Source organism: Struthio camelus, chromosome 5, assembly GCF_040807025.1.
Source record: "Struthio camelus isolate bStrCam1 chromosome 5, bStrCam1.hap1, whole genome shotgun sequence".
Taxonomy (NCBI): Eukaryota; Metazoa; Chordata; class Aves; order Struthioniformes; family Struthionidae; genus Struthio; species Struthio camelus.
In genome coordinates, this window is record NC_090946.1 from 35,792,830 (window position 1) to 35,806,514 (window position 13,685).

Consider the following 13,685-nt stretch of genomic DNA (forward strand, 5'->3'; position numbering starts at 1 on the left):
TTGAAGGGACTTCCTTCCTTTTCTTTGCATCTCACATGGGCACTCTCAGGACTCTGGAAATATGGTAAGAGTCTGGGAGCAACTATCTCTTTCTTTCCTTCCAAGTACTTCCTTTGTGTATTTCCTTAATTACTTTGAATTCCTTGTAGCCAAAGAAGAGAATGACATTAAGTAAAAAACCAGCAAGCTCTTCAGTTTACTAAAATGGGGATGTGGCAGTTGCTAAGGAAACAAAAAATCATTACTTTCACTGTGTGTCTAAGGACTTATCAAATCATTGTAGACCAGAAAAGAAGATGAATAAAAATAGTAGTAGTGTGATGTGAATTTTGCACCATTTTTTTCTGGAATACTTTGAACCTATAACTGCTGAGATTTTTAATTCTGAGATCAACTTATATCACAGACATGCTCCTGTGTCAATGTTTATTAGCTTTTTGATAGATAGCCATATAGATTTATTAGCGTATTTTTTATGTTAATGCCAACATGGAGTACATTATGCTTCATTGTTAATTATAGAGTGAAAACTCATGGATCTCCCATGAAGCAGTGGCACGCATATCAGAAATACTTATGATATAAAATTAGAGTAAAATCTTTAGAACTGTTTTTTAACTTCTGTTTTATCACCACACAGGAAAGCTGACTACTTAGCAAGTACTAAGAACTACTCTAATTTGTAACCTTCTTGAAAAGGAAATTACAGGGAAGCAAAGCATGCTGCCTTTGCTTCTTTTAGCTCCTGACATGCTCCGTTCTTGCCTGCTTCAGAAAACATTAAGAATCTGAAGATACTGAGTACATCCTTCTAAGGGAGTTTTGGATACTATTCAACCCACTTAATCAGGGAAAGGGCTGAGTGCTAACAACGGAATGCAGTTCTCATTTCTTACATAATCATATACTAGCGACCTATTTATGAGCTATCTGGATTATAGAAGTGTACCTATTTTTAAATAAGCGTTTCTATCAAAAGAATGAGACACTCAAGAGACACTTGCCTTAGTTTTGAACACAAAATAGCCATCATTGTGTTTGTTCCAGCAAGTCAACATTAGGTGCAACAGGCAATAGTTACTTGTTCAAAACTGTTATGTTTGTCTCCTCCCCCTTGCCAGTTGTTTACTTGAATCTTACTACTTCTAAAAAGCATACTTTCTAAAACATTTAATGATTGTTATACTGAATCCAAACACTTAATACTATAGTGAAAAAAAAAAAAACAGGTCTGTTAAAACATGATACTTTCTTTTTCCAAACAAATAAGCCAGTTGATTTCATTATATCTATGAAAGATCATCTCCTCATTGTGGTAAGAAATCAACATTTTATCATAAGTAGATATATGGAACTACAAACCTGTGCGTTTCCAGATGCTTTACAGTACAAAGGCAATATCTACTGAAGTCAACTTTAAGAATAGATCACAACAAGTAATCTAAAGCACAAAAAGTATGATTAAAATACAAAAGGTAACTGTTCCTCACAATTGGACAAAACTTTCTTTTTAACCAGTGACAAGTGATTAAGCTTAATTTTTCCAAGCCTGAAAACTTGGTTTTGTGATTTTCTTTTCTTTTGTTTTGATTTTGCTTTGTTTTCAGCATATGCAGCTGCCTCTTATATTTTTCTGAGCAATGAAACTAGTAAAGGCTAAGTGAAGGAAAGCTCTTTATGCTTTTGCAAAGTTAATAAGCAAATACATGTCTTCTATGTATGAAACAGTCCTATAAATCTTATGGATTTTATTTCAGTGTACATAAGGGGCCAAATTGCAATAAGCTTTCTAAAGATTACTATCCTGTTGATTTCAGCTGAAGTCCTTGTCCCCAAACAAGGTTTCTTGGTTTGGATTTATATCAGAACAGATATGACCTAAACTGTCGTCAACTTTATCAGATAAATTCAAAATTCTGATAGAAATAATTTCTGAAAATGGGAACAATTAATTTATGGTTTTAAAAATAAGTTAAAACTCTGAAAATGCTTATTCTCAGTTTTTCTGTTCTATGTCTTTTCCTTTGTGTAGAAATAATCCCAAACTCATTCCAAAGTTGTAACAGTCTTTGTTTTTCACCTCAATTTATATTGAATAAAGATACAGATGAATGCTATAGTTATGCTAGAATTGATTTCCAAATGTATTTCTCTGTGCTCCATAAAGCTGAGTGCACTAGCATTCTGGACTCAAATGTTATAATCCTATTCAGTGAAATCTTACACACTGCTACATTTTTGAGATAAAATTATTGGTATATTTTCCTTTCTTTTTCTTTCTATTCATTAATTTGAAGGAATTTTTAATATTTTGCAATAAAACCACTATATAGTAGTCTTAAATTTACAGTGCATTCCACTTTCATTGACAGTGACCATTTACTATTTCTAAATCCATTGCAGCCAATGCATAAATCTCATAATTCATCATTTTGTGAGAAACATAGGACTGCTTCATAATTTTTCCTCACTCTTTAAATTCAGTGAAGTCTTCATGTGTCCACTTTGTTGGTTTCTATGCTATGAGCATTGGAGACCATCTCCATTGCTTTTGAATCTATGGTTCAGGAATATTGGCTGCTGCAAAATGCAAAAAAAAAAAAGAAAAAAGAAAAAAAAAAAACCTCTCCAAATCGCAACAGTAATTTAAAATGAGGATATTCAGTATTGTATATTACTTAACAGTTATAAGTCTTAGAATACGGTCATGATCTAAAAACTTTCTGAAAAATATCCTACTGACTCTGTAAAAATATAGATGAAACAATAGTTTTATTTGGAATTACTGTACCATAATTTCACTCTCCTGGCTATTTCAAATTTACATAGAAAATATTGAAAATCTAATGTCAATTTGTTTGTCCTCCTCTTTTAGACTTTTGATCAAGGTCAAACCAAAAATACAACTTGTCCAAAACACACCATAATGCTTATTTTTGCCAGTGCAAAAAGAGCTATACACTGGCTGTACAAATATGATTTGTCCCAGGGGGACAGACTAAAAAAAGTACATTAACATAACCCATATATTTGTTTTTGTTTATTGGCTGCAGGATAGCTAGTCCAAATCAAACTCCTAGTCCGAACCTAAAAAGCAGCAGGGGAGTGATATCAAATTTATTTGAAAACAGCTTATCTTGGAGATACATTTCCTGAGTCTTGTAGCTGGAATGACCAAAGTGAGATAGAAATCTGTTTTTCTCATCAGAAAAGTATATTAGAAAGTACTATATTTTCAGTAGTTTCATAGTCTATTGCAAAGACCCTGTAGTATAAAGTCACTATAAATAATAATTAATTAAAGGAATATACTGCATCAGCTGGACAGTGTGTGAGTCAAATTCCTGTGATCTAAAGAGCATTGCAAAATCATATGGGCAAAATGATCAGAAGTCTGAAAAGTATTTGCAGAAGCGATTGAGAAGACTGAAGGTGATTTTCTTGAAAAGCAAATAAATAAGAAGGGGCAAGGTAAACGCATGGTGATGAATGGTTTGGAGAAGATAGATTAAAAAATTCATAACAAAACCACCAAATCCATAAAAAATCAAGAGGTGCAAAATATAAACCCTGATAAGATATGCTCTGATTCCAGGTCATGTGGAAGTCTGTGGAACTCTGTAGTAGAAGCTGATCACTAAAAATGAAAATCAGCAAGACTTAAAGAACCGGACATTTTAACAGAATATTTATTTGATACTAGTGGAAATTAACAAGCAGAAGATGATGGTGTATTTTTGTATTATTTAGCTTTGTCTATAGCCTCGAAAAGCATCTGATGCTAGTGCTGCAAGAGGCCAATGTAATAATAGATGAGTAATGGGAATAATTATTACATGAACTCAACAGTGGAAGTCCAACATACGGTGTCCAACAGTGGCTACTAACAGATGCTTCAGAGGAGAAGTGACTAGTCACTAGCGGTTAATTCGATTAAAACAGAAGTTTTTAATATTATAGTTATATGCATATATACCCTTTGCCTATGCATTTGTGAAACAAATTATCATTATATTTAAAAATACCACACCTGTGATTTAATCCCAAGAATCTGATTGTATTCCAAAGTTTTCATTTTCACTCTTGTGAACAGGAGCAAGTTTAAATAAAAAAGGTGCTTTGCTATTTCAGGGAAGCTTTCAATATTTCAGCACTTGATTTAACTCCGTTTTGGAGCAAACACAGAACATTCCAAAGCGTATCTCAGAAAAGGAATAGAATCCAAGGCAGTCTGCTTTTCTGCTGGGCTATCTGGGGCTATTGGCACGTGGATAAGGGGGCTTGGTCTGGAGCTTGCAAGGCCTACCTGCCTTCTCCATTTCTGAACTGCTTAGTGCTTGGCTGCTGTACCAAAAGGAAACGTGATTTTGCACCCCCCCCCCCCCCCCCTGGTCCCCAGCTCCTTTCCATTTTGCTAGCACTTTATTGATCTGGAAAAGGTTCTGTTACAAATGAGCATATTCCACTCACAAATAAAGCTTTTAACATTTTCCCAGGTATCTGTACTTATGACTCCATGTTCAGTACCTACATGTGAATGTGACTGATAGTCTTTAAGTGTTAAAGTGACAGTTTTTTCTCATTGTTAACTTAATGAGAAAAATAGGATTTCTGCGGCAAGTATAGCCATTGTAAACCAATAAAATGTGCTGCTGTTATAGTAAATTCAGATCCAATGACTATTTCTACTGCTAAGTGGTGTTCCTTCTGGTGCGTGGGGACATCTATCTCTGACAATGTCCACAGCAGCGTGTAGATTTCTGCTTTAAATTGATCGAGCCGATTGAAAGAGAAACAACTATTTCCTTTAGCCCTTAAAGTTACAGACGATTTGATCTAAAGAACAAAATAATTGCTTTCAGAGAGAAAATTTAGTCTGTCATCTATTCTATCCACATTTTTATGACAGGCTGTTTACTTTGATTCAGGTCAAGATATTCTTAATGTCATCATGCTTGCTGTCTGTCACATGTTCTGATTTGGGTTAAGACCAACAGTGAAATGGAGGGATACCGTGAAAGACCTGAGGTAGGCTGAATTATTCATTTTCCATGGAGGCAAAAAGCCAAATGTGCTGATAAAATGACTGATGTTATGAAGAGCAAACACATTGGTTATTTTATTTATGTATTTATTTCAGTCAGTCCCAGCTTAGGAGCTATTACAGAATAAGTTGGAGTGCACTGCAAACCCCTGTTAGATGTTAAAAAGGATGAAGTGAAATTACCAGCAGAACCTAAAATGATATAATGGAAAAATCCTACTGAGGTTTCTTGGTGCTGTAATGTAGAATAATACAACACAGAATGCCATGCCATTTAGCTGTATTTGGTTTGTTACAGTAGGTTGCTGGTACTCAATAATTCTGTCAGCAAGCTTTGAGACCAGATAGCAAAGCATATGATATGGTGACTAAGGAGTTAGATGAGTTTATTACTGGAATTTAGAGAATAAGCTGCTACTAACCTACTCCTCATGTGACACTTTGGTGAGCTGGCTGTTAACGTTGCTCTTATTCTATATGATACAAGGCTAATGACATTGCGGTGCACTGTAAATTAGGTAAGCTATATGTCGCAATATACAGTGTCAAGGAAAAGTCACAGTCTAGGGGCTTTCTCAACTGAATTTATAACATCTTGCAGCATAGTGATAATCAATACGGATCAAATATTTTCAATCCTTTGGAAAATGGCTTTGTGTTTTAAATGTATGGAGGAAAGTAATCATATGAATCCCATCTGATTTCAGGAACAGAAAAATGTGCACAAGGGTATGGGAAAGGATAGAAACATAAACACTATCTATTGTACTTCAGTATTTTCTTGCATGAATTTGAGCTTAAGCAAGATTTATATATCCAAGCATCATAAGTCAAAAGGGGTACAAGGAACTCATGATTTCACTGACATGATCACCTTATTTTGTTGGCCTTGGAATGATATACAAGAAGGTCGATAACTTTCCTTGATCTTTCATTTGAAACAAGACGCAAAAAAAGACTGACAGAACAAGAGGGAAGATACAATAAACATCAAGTGATTTAACTTTTTGCACAGTACATTTATATTCAATTGCAGTTCATGAGAAGAGGAAGACCATTAAACTATCAGCAGTAATCAGGATGATGACTGCAGGGCCTTTTTTCTTCCTCCCTATTGGGAGTTGCGCTGAGCTCAAGTCGAATTAGATGTGAGAAAGGAATAAAAAGAGTAGCTAGAGTATTACAGTAACTAATATGACAGGGCCTGGAGATTCTATGAATTCACCAAGTAATGCTTATCTTAACTAGTTAATATCAATCTGTCCAAATGGCTTACCCTAATCAATGCAAGGCTATCTCAAGACACTTACTCCAACTTTTTGAGATCACTTACCAATAAAAGTAAAGCTCAATTGAGAGAAGTGGTTAAATGTGCCTGAGAAATATAAGTAGAATTGAATGCTACTATTATAAAATTCATTAACCTGAATGACTTGGTTAGCTGAATTTTAAACTGCTCTTGTCTCTGTTGCTACTGATGCCATTGCTGCTATAGGAATTCAGTGTTGGCTGATAAAGTGTAAAATTGTTTCTTTTTCCTTTTAAAGTATTTTTTTGATTAAAAAGGAAAAAAAAAGTTCACAATAAGTCTGAAAAATATATATTTACTCCAGCAGCTCCAATAACACTGTAATGTAAATTCTCTAATTCAGTCAGAGATGTATGGAGCTAACAGCAGAAGCCTGATTTAAAAGTTATTTTAAAAATCATACACTTTCACTAAAAGTGTGTGGACATAAGACACACAAATAATTACACACATGCAAGTACACTGCATGCAAGCTGTATCAGTCAGGTGTTCAACTGAAAATTATGGAAGCAGCTGCTAGAACTCATCTTGAACATCAGGTACATGATAATAATGCAAATTGTGTAAGGAAAGTAGTTAGATATTAGAATATCAAGGTTGCTCAAAGGAGAATTAAAGGTAGAGAACACAACTGCTGCTGCAGGGTAACTTTGTTCCAGTATATGCAGTTTTTTGCTAAAGAACAGCTGAAACTTCTCACAAATCATTCCAGGACTGTTAGTCCAGGTGGTAAAAGAATTATGTTCTTAAAAATTCCATTCATTATGAGAAAAGGAAAGAATAGAAAGACTTCTTTATTTTGCAAATTCTTACCTGAAGATTCTTTTTCAGTTAATGTTATTCAGGGAGAATGCAAAGGGTTTTTTTTTTTTTTTCTTTCATTTTATTTATCAATTTTGGAATTTTTCACACCTGTCAAAGAACCTCTCAAGACCACTGGAGGGTAAGCAAACTTGCTGTAGTCTACTGAGCTTTTCTGCTTATCTAAAACTACATAAGTTAAATCACCAGCCACTCTGAATTTCACTGTGGAAAACAACTTGGACATCTTGCACAGAGGCATAAGTACATCATCCTTTTGATAGGCAGGAATGTTACGTTGGAGAACACATCCATTTTGTTTTCTTTCCCTCATTAATTCATCTTGTCTTTTTCAATAAACCTTTATTTTCATCACAGGTCTCTTCCTCTGCTTCTGTACTACCCTTTCAGATACCAGTTCTTGTCCTCTCACATATTGTTTCAAGTTCTTCTCCTTAGCAAAGGATGCAGCAAGCACAACAAACACAACCCCAGATTATGCTGGGAAAAAATTTTGAGGAAATCTAAGGAATTAGAAAGTAATCAACTGATACAAAGTATAAGCAGGTTACAGAAATTAACACTTTTATTAAAACGTAGGCAGATATTTCCAACCGCAAGAACTCAGTTTTACATCTACTCACTTTTAAGTTCACCAGGAACACACCTTGGTGTGCATTGTAGTTGCATAATAACTCACTTCAGATTAGGTCACAGGACAGGTCTAAGGCAAATCCAGGAAATCCAATCTATTCAGGAACAGAGCACTCTTATGACAGGCTGGGCAGGGAGTAAAGGCCCAGGCCTGAGCTGAAATGGAGCCCCTCGGCCCTGGCCCATAGGCAGGGGTGCAGGTGGAGGTCCCAGGTGAGGCTGGTCAGGGCCTTGATGGTTATATCAAACCATTATACCAATGAGTGCCTCTAATTGTTCAGAAAGGAACACAGAACACAGAAGAAGGCACTATATTGGATAACAGAAATGAAATACCTGTTGCTGGAGCAGAAACATCTGGCCCAATGAATGGCTCCTTACCTCAGTATAGGGAGTGGAGTCTGGGGGACAGTAGGTGATCTAATGCAGAAGATAGAAGTGAAGGTGCTGGTATTCAACTGTGTAAATTATAGAAATGGGGGAGGGTTAGAGAAACTCACAGAACAGAATAGGTAGACAAAAGGAAATGTATGCATCTGCAGCAAGCAGAAACACTATTTACCTGAAAAAGCTGCCCAAAGTCATTTCCTGTAGAGCAGAAAAAGAGATTTTCTTTCATCTGTGGACAATTCCTGAGCTACAGAAGAAAGTTCATATGTCTCTGACCTAAGCCCATTGAATGCTCTAGAAAAACAATGCCATTGAAGCAGGACCATTACTGTGAAGCTTATTATTTTGACAGTATCAGTGTGTGTATCATAAAAAATAAGTGGCTTCAGAATCTGACACAAAGACTGTGCTTTTTGTTGGAATTTTTTGTGTTTATTTTTTTCATATTACTCATTACTCAATATTACATTTAACTGTGCCTGTGAATAGACAATCTCAAAACCTAAAAATCTCACAAGAATAGTTGGAAAAATCATGCATTTAAGACTCTGGCACGTTCCATACTAATCAGTATGGTTGCATGCCTCTAAACATGAATAGTCTTATGCATGTTCCTGAGAATTCTGAGACAGGTCTCAAAGGAGTCAAAGACTGCGAAATTATTTGTTTCTTAGTGTGGAGGAGCAAATAAGGCTATCCTTTCCCATTTTTCTCTTCTTCCCTCCCTTCTCCTCTGTCCCAACATAGCAGGAACAGTTCTCCGGTAGACTGTCAATATTAATTCGTTTTTAAAAACATGAATCAAGAAAAGGCTGTTTTTATTTTATACCATGACCATTTGTGTGTAATTAGGGGTAATCATTAAATCTGGGGGCAAGTCAGAACCGTTCATTCTTTCAGAAAAGAGGCAAACTTTGTTGTCCCAAGAAAAAGTCTCAAAGACCTTCTAAATGTCCTTCTATGCTTGCATTTTTCCAGCAGATGTTTTATTGGAGGGCAGTTGTTCACCAGGAACCTACAAGACACAGAACTGTGTTATCACAGTTGTGGTATTACACCCTACTACTGACTGTTATAACCTGAAAGGATCCAAATTCAAACCCATACCAACAGCACTAACGAAATTAGATAGATATTAATAACAAGTAGTGAAGAAAGTAATATATATGTATATACATATCAGTATTGACTTCTAAGAAAACATTACTCTGTAGCATGAACTATCATTGATACTAGAAATAAGACTGGACGATCACAGAATGATAGTAGAGGCTTTTAAAAGTACAGGCACAGGATGAAACCAGAGGCTTTGAATACAGCCCTAAATACACATACTGAGCAGCCTAGAGAGGAACTGGTATCTGAGCATAACAGCAGCATATCTGGCTTAGTTGTGTGAAGAAGCCTTTAGCGATTCTATCAGAAAGATGTATACTCTGAAGAGTGACACAAACAACAGAAATTTAGCGTTGGAGGAAACTATATATCTTTTTCTTGAAGCATGGCAAAGAAATACAGGAACCTTCTGCTAATTCTTTTGCCAACTGTTGTATAGGAATCACATAGCTTAATCATAAGTAAAATTCATTAAGGGATAGAAACAGCCCATCGATGATATTATAGGCAGGGGTGTTTTTAGGCTGCGTATAGATGTCTGCAACAAAAAGCACTAGCTGTACTGGCACCATTCTTTAAAACAGCATATGCAGAATTAATTGGTCTGCTATCTTATTATCATTAAATGGAATTGTATCTTAATATTTGGTCAAAGGTTTTATTGTTTGTGCTTTCATTGGTCTGGTTACCGGCCTTTCAGGACTGGCTGTTAAATCTGAGTGCAACATGGTACCAACAGCATCTTTTAGGAGACAGGATATATCCTTGGGCACAGGACGTTGAAGTGTAACAGTCATGACAGAAACATGACATTCATGACAGAAACATGACATTCTCTGCAATGTTTCTTTATTTCTACTCAGCAGCTTTCTTTTCCTGTTTCTTTCCAGTAAAATCTTCTGAAAATTATTTTCAATTTGAGAAGAACAGTGACATAATTTTACAAGACCAAATTCTCTTGTCAGACTACTGTAACATGATCCATTTGTCCCTCAGTATGAGATCATTTCTCTTCTTTGTTAGTTCATAGTAGGAGGAAGTATAATACTCTGGTTGGTCTGTTGTGGGCGGTGATACTGTAGTAACCAACAAGTGACAAGTGACATCTACTGGAAGGATGTTAGTGCTTTTGTTTTCATCATTGTATCTCAGATGTGTACTTTCCTTTTAAGTCCTGAAAAGGTTATGTACCAGAAAGGTACCCTGTGGCTTTGCAAGCATTTGCCTGATATAAGCACAGTTTGTGCAACTGACAGCATGTTCTCTCAGTGTCATTCACTGGGTGAAAACATGGTGGATGCAGGATGTGGTAGCTGCAGCTCTGGTTCAGGTGTTAGCTTTGATGGCACGAGATTTGCTTTCTGCTCTCTTCAAAGATAGTGGTGCAGCAGTGACTGATTCTGAGGTGGAAGACCAAGCAGAAATTCAGGAGAAAGTAGCTTCTACCTTTAGAACTACAGTATTTTAACAAATGTTTTCAAAACCCTTCAATCGTTTTGCACAGTGAAGATAAACAATAGAGAAAGGTTTCAAAACTGACAGCTGAAACTTCCCAACATTATCATGATAGTTTCAACTGAAAGTGAAATATGAGGCTTTTGGGTTCTGATAGCATTTGGTGTTCACCTGAGTTGTTAAATGAGTGCTACTGAAAGAAGAAACATCATGACATGTGCACAGGACAGTTATTCTAGGACTTCCTTTTGCATGTAGACATGTCATATCCTTTCTCAGAGAAATGTAAAGATTAATCCATGCATATCTCTGAGAAGGAAAATTTTAAGAATAAGAACAAGTAATAGTCTTAAATAAAATCCAAATCTGTGATAGATCTTGAAGTTTCTGTACTGATAGCCAACTACAGATAAGTTTCAAAAGGTCATCATCCTTTTCTGATCCCTTTTATCAATGATAGAAATAAAGAATTAAGGATTTTTTTTTGTAAATTACTCTATTAAAACCACCTACATGTGTATAATCTGAGCATAATTCCAGGCAACCTTTCTCCTCCCTTTCCTATTTATGCTGGGAACAGCATTGTCAGTTGGTGCAGTAGCAGCTCTCTGGTTTTTATAAGGACAGTAAAAGGGTAAGTGTGATATGTGCAAACACATGCAAACAATTGGCACTCCTTGAAAACATTTAATATTCAGAACATTTGAGGTGCTAAAATAAAAGCTAAATGTATATCTCACTTCTTTATGGAAGGAATTTGTATACCTTGACTACTTTCATCCTCCTCCAGGTTGAAATTTTTAGATGTTAACCTGCTTATATACTATAAGCAAGAACACCTTTAATATTAAATGGATGTATTATGTGGCACTTAGTCTTCTGCAACGCAGCAGCTCCTGAGTGTAAGCCTCTGTTTGTACAAATAAAGGATTAAAACCCGTTCACAACTATGGTAAATAGCTCATAAATAGTAGTAGCTTGAAGAGAAAAACACACTGATTACACAGTTTTTTTTCCCACTCTTTAATGGGTGGTTGTTCGTTCTGTTTCAAGGAGAGACATAATTAGTCTGACCAAACATTTGCAGGTTTTGGCTCTATGCTGACAAGCTTTCCCAAGCTTTATTAAAGTGCAGCCAAAAGCTTATTAAGACACATGAATAACAACAATTAACTTAAATGTGGGTTCCAACTAGGTTTAAACTGAATTTCAATTGTAATGCTATCAAAGGAGATGAACTAGGAGTTACCCTTACTGCACATTGGAAACTTAAATGTGCTTTATAATTCTCCAGGAATAAACTACATTATTTATCACATTTAATGCATTTCAAGGTCATAGAAAAATATAACAGCAATGAAAAGTCATAAACTGATGAGATATAGTGTGCTCTATTTTGTGCAGTATATTGTTCAGATAGATTTCAAGAGGCTAACAATAAGTCATAAGAAGAAATAAGCTAAATGATCCAGAAAAATTAAATTATTGAGGCCCATCAACTCAAGTACTTCACTCTCACAAAAAATGTTAAATCTTTCCAGAAGTCAGTATAAACCAAATGTTTTTTACATTTCAGAAAGATTAAACACTAAATTGATTCATCATATTTTCCTCACTGTAACGACATATTCTGCTACTCTAATGCAAAGATTATGCCTCACTCTGAACAGGCAAACTAAAGAATTTTTTCACCTGCCCCCAATTCAGATATATGTCCTATTATAGTTAAGTTTCAGAGCATGGATCCTGAAAACACAGGTGTTGCAGTGCACTAGGCTGCATTCGTATTTGTTTAGGAACCTTTAAATTGCATTACTTTTAGAAGAATAAAAGAAGTTGACCTGTATGGTAAATTTTTAAACATATAATTGCTGAAGTTTAAACAAGATATTGCTGATGGGAAAAATTAAAACAAAACAAAAAACTCAGGTCTAATAACTGTAAATACCAGTCCATGCCATATTTTACAATAGATTCAGAGACAAACTCATTGGGACGTGACTAACATACTAACTTCTAAAAATAAGCTATCCACTGCTCCTTGTTTACCTCCCCTTTGTTTCAACCTTCACGCAGAGCAGCAAAATGGTGTAGTAATAGAAGAAGGGAGATATATAGATGAAATTCTGATTGTATTTAAGTCACTGGGAATTATAGTGTGGTAATTTAAGTTTAAAAATAGTTACCCAATAGTGTCATTCATGCAGTATTCTAATATGAGTTGGATTGTTTCTACAAACAAAACAAAAAATCCGTAATATTTTGGAAATCTCAGTGGTTCCTTGGTACGTAACTCAGCCACAGAATAAACATGGAAACTCAAGCAGTTCTGAATCATTATGAATTTGACGTACGCTCTTACCATGAGTTTTATGGAAAAGTTTCTACAGATTCATTCAAATCCAAGTGCTAAAAATATGCTTTAGTGAATTAGCGTGCACTGAAAAAGGGGCAAGATTGAATGACCTACTGAAATGTAATCAACTCTAAATTCCTTGATTTCATAACAAAAAAGTGTTGTGGGCATGTATTTTCATTTCACACTTGGAGGGAATCAGGACATGTTACTGTTCTGAAAACTAAATGCTAAGCAGATGTTTATTGGAGATTGTAAAGCTGTTACAACTTAGTGAACTGTTCAGAAGAATCACCTTGGTGAACTAGATTTTGAAGTCAAAGGAAAAACTAAATAAGTGAAAGCATTCCTAGGGCAACAGGTTTTTTTCCCCCTTCAACTTTGACCTAATCTAGTGTCTGTGATTAGTTACAAAATGAAACCTCTTATTTTTTATCATATGTTTTCCTCCTCTCTTGACATGGAATTTTATCCTTGATTTAATTTGCAGGTAACAGGTATTTGGGTCTTTTTGGTTAACATCTGTGTTAAATGCATTTCACATTAGTCAACTGTAAGCC